Raw genomic sequence first — 3,865 nt, 5'->3', positions numbered from 1 at the left:
CGAAAGCATCTAGCTTCTCTAAGTAATCCCTAACCTGTTCTTCTGAACTCCAGGCTGTCTCCTTTCTTATCTTTGCTGCCAATTGCACTTGTCATCTGTTAGTTGCCCCTATTTGTGAAGGCTGTGAAGAAAAAAGTCAGTATATACTTCAGCCTTCCCTGCATTGTGTGCAACTAGATTGCCTCCTACATTCTGTAAGGGACCTATGGTTTCTCTGGTCTCTCTCTTACATTTGACATACCCTTTTTATTGTCATTTATGTCTCTTACCAGCTGCATCTCAAATCATGCCTTGGCCTTCCTAATTTTCTCTCTGCATGCCCATGTGATACTCTTGTACTCTTCCTCTAAAAATTCCTCCCTTGAAAAAACTGCTGTCTAGTCAGGCTGGCCTCCTGTTGTACTTCCCATTCTTCTGTCACATCAGGATAGCTTGCTCTTGCACCCTTAAAGAAGCTTCCTTAAAGTAGTCAGCTCTCCTGGGCATCTTTCCCCCTCAGATATGCCTCCCAGGGGATCCTACTCACCAGGTATTTGAGCTCACTGAAGTTTGCTTTTCTGAAGTTTTTATTCTGCTGCTTTCCCTCCTGCCTCTCCTTAGGATCTTGAACTCTTTTGATTTTGTGGTCACTGTCACCCATGTTACCTTCCACTTTCACATTTGCAGCTAATTCCTCCCTGCCTGCAAGCAGCAAGTCAAGAAGAGCTTCCCCCCTAACTGGCCTGTCTCCTATCTATATCAAAAAATTATCCACAACACACTCCAGAAACTTGCTGGACTCCCTGGGCACTGCTGTTTCCCTTCCAGCAGATGTCCCAGTAGTTAAAGCCCCCCATGAGAAGTCCTATGAGTTGGAAGCTTCTGTCAGCTGGTTAAAAGAGGCCTTGTCCACCTCCTCCAGTTCACCGGTAACAGACATCTACCATGACATCCCCCTGCTGCTCTCCTCTTGGACCTTTACCCAGAGGGGTTTTGTTTTGTTTTTTTTTTTTTTACAGGCCTACTTTTTACTTTGTACTGCACCTCAGAACACAAGTACACTGCCTTGTTATATAGGGCAACACCTCACTTCCCTATCCTTCCTGAACATGCTATATCATTCATGACCATATTCCAGTCATATGAACTATCCCATCATGTTTCTGTAATCCGAATTGCATCATAATTCTGTAATTGTACTTGGACCTCCAATTCTTCCAGAATCTCCATGCTCCAGATGTCTATCTTCTCCATGAGGACGTTGCTAAGACTTCCAATATTGCTTCCCCAGGCTCTTTACTTCCACCAGAACCTAAGTGGTTAGTGGCTGTAGCAGAACAGAGTTCACACAAGTACAGGCAGCAGAAGAGCTAGCAGTGGCAAGGGTTTTGGCATTGTTATGTTTTCTAGCCACCCTGTTGATTCCTCTGGTTGGTTCCTCTTCTGCTGCTACTTCCTGAAAAAAAATCCCTCTTACCCTTCCATCACTGGAAACCAGGATGAAAAAGTAAGGAAAAAAAAGCACCCAGGCAGACTCCCCACTCAAGCTCTCTTGTTTGCTGGTACTGCTCCTGTAGCTGGGTTGTGGCTGACTCAGCCTTTCTACCTAGTTAAGCCCCACCTTGTTCACAATGCAGTCAGCTACTGGGCTCAGCTGCTGAGAGCTCTTTTCTGTTCACTCTTCCAAATTAGCCTGCAAAATGACTCCCAAACTGAAGCCACACCACTAAGCCCAAATCAGGTAGGACTTCCTGCTCACAGGCACTTGTACACCCTCTTCCTAGGCAACCAAGACTTCCTGCTCTTCTTACAAGCAGGGATCCCACTCAAACTCCCCTGTTAGCCAGTTGCTGCGGCTCTTAATGATAAATATGGTAAACAGTAGGGGTGTGCAAAACAAGCCATATTCGATTCAGATGCAGCCTGAATCAGGGGCAGCGATTCGATTTTGATTCAGATCACAGTCCCGATTCAATTCAGCTGAATCTGAATCCGAGGATTCGATGCTGTTTAAGAGAACCAGTGATTTGGCCATAGAGACAGCTTTAAATGTTTTTTCTACATACCTTGAGGTACCAGGCATGGCTCGTGAACGCTGTGATGGTGGGTGGATGGAGCATCCCAAAGGAGTATCCCATAGGAGGGTTCCGATTTGATTCAAAGAGATTAAGGGGTCTCCTGATTTGATTTGGATTCGGAGATTCGACCTCCAAATTGGGCCAAATCTCCACCAAATTGAAACAGCGACCAAAGCTTTGCACAGCTCTAGTAAATAAGCTTTGACGTGTTTTTTTGGGACAAAACTGAAAATTTGGTGATTTAAAAGGATTTAAAGCTTAAAACTAGTATCTTAAGCATCACAAAGAAATCAACTAGTAGCCACTGCATATTTGTACTCTAATGGGCAGCTGCCCTCCACACTACCTGCAGTTGTCAAATGATTTTGAGGTATAGCCCCATACTCTCTCTCATTCAATCTCATTCAGAAAATCATTCTGAAAATTCAAAAAAATTTCATTCAAAAGCAAGATCAGGGACAACCAGAGACTATCGACTGGTAAAATACATTCTTAGTAATCATATTACTTAGACACCCTGGAGCAGTTGGGGATCCAAAAAGACAGCAGTTTGTACATATAACAAACAGCAAATATTCCCCGTCAAATAAGCTTGCTCTAGTTGACCTCGGAATCCTGAAATGGTCTACCACTCCAACGAACCAATAAAATGATATAGATATGTAATGCTGAAGAAAACCATATGACAGAACAGTCAGTGAAGAGCCAACTTACGCTCATGTGTTCTATGCTGCTTCCCAGAGGATGAACAGGCCACCTTCACTACATTAAAATCACAGCAAGATCTGTGATGTCTGAGCTAAGTGCCTGCATAAGAAAAATAGTGGAGTGAAACATTAATACCAAGAGTTCATTCATTTTCCCCTCTCCAGCCTTCCATTGAAAGTCACCTGGCTATTGGTGATAGAAACAAAATACTAAATATAATTTCTGATGATTTGAAAATGTTCAGTTTTGGTCTAGCAATGTCAAAGCCCATATGCCATACTATTAGTAGTCACGTAACTCACAGTAGGCCTAGAGAATGCCAAACTAAGACACCAAACAGTGAACCTATCAATTATCATTATGGATTCATGGCTCCTTTGTCCTTTTCTACTGAACAATAGCTTAAGAGCTTCTGCAAAGCAGAAATAATTTTTGTTTAAGATGCTTGTAGCAGGTGGCATTTGCTGTGCCCATCAAATATCAGCAATAATCTCCTCCTTAGGGATAACAGTTGTAGAGAACGTGGTAGGGACTCAAAGAGAAAGCAGGAAATGAATACACTGGCCTTTCCTTGGGAGCTAAAATTACTATGGAGATTTATTATAGTTACTGCCAAACCCACCAAACAAATTTTCCTTAAAATCTCATCATTCCTACTCTAAATTATATTCAAAAGATGGAGAATTTCTAGGAATCTAGATGTTCAGTTACTGCATTCTTAATTGCAATGAAACTACTTATTCTATTATTTTGAGTACTGATGTTCAAAGTCACTGGGTCAAGAAAGATCAAACACAAATGTGGCTGGAGGGCCACACCCAGAGGGTGGTGGTGGATGGGTCTTATTCGACCTGGAGGGATGTGGGCAGTGGAGTTCCGCAGGGCTCAGTCCTTGGCCCCGCACTGTTCAACATCTTCATCAGTAACTTGGATGGGGGGGGTGGTGGTAAAAAGCACCCTGTTCAAATTCGCAGATGACACTAAGATGTGGGGAGAAGTGGGCATGCTAGAAGGGAGGAATAGGCTGCAATTGTACCTGGACAGGTTACAGGGGTGGGCAGATGAGAATACGATGGGTTTCAACACTGACAAGTGCAGGG

The 3,865-nt window shown here is 43.3% G+C and overlaps 1 long non-coding RNA gene across 1 annotated transcript in view; it reads right to left on the bottom strand.

Moving 5' to 3' along the window:
• Positions 1-931: 931 nt before the first annotated feature.
• Positions 932-3,865, bottom strand: part of LOC109287715 — a 21,636-nt gene continuing 18,702 nt past the window's right edge. The window contains exons 2-3 of the long non-coding RNA XR_002094947.1: positions 2,323-2,328; positions 932-943 (exon numbers count right to left, since the gene is read on the bottom strand). This is a non-coding gene — a long non-coding RNA (uncharacterized LOC109287715). The remainder of the gene's footprint in view (positions 944-2,322; positions 2,329-3,865) is intronic.

This window comes from Gavialis gangeticus, unplaced genomic scaffold (genome assembly GCF_001723915.1).
Source record: "Gavialis gangeticus isolate Ggan-Ray unplaced genomic scaffold, GavGan_comp1, whole genome shotgun sequence".
Taxonomy (NCBI): domain Eukaryota; kingdom Metazoa; phylum Chordata; order Crocodylia; family Gavialidae; genus Gavialis; species Gavialis gangeticus.
Note: the sequence above shows the minus strand (reverse complement) of the source record. Positions and strands in the feature narration are given on the sequence as shown.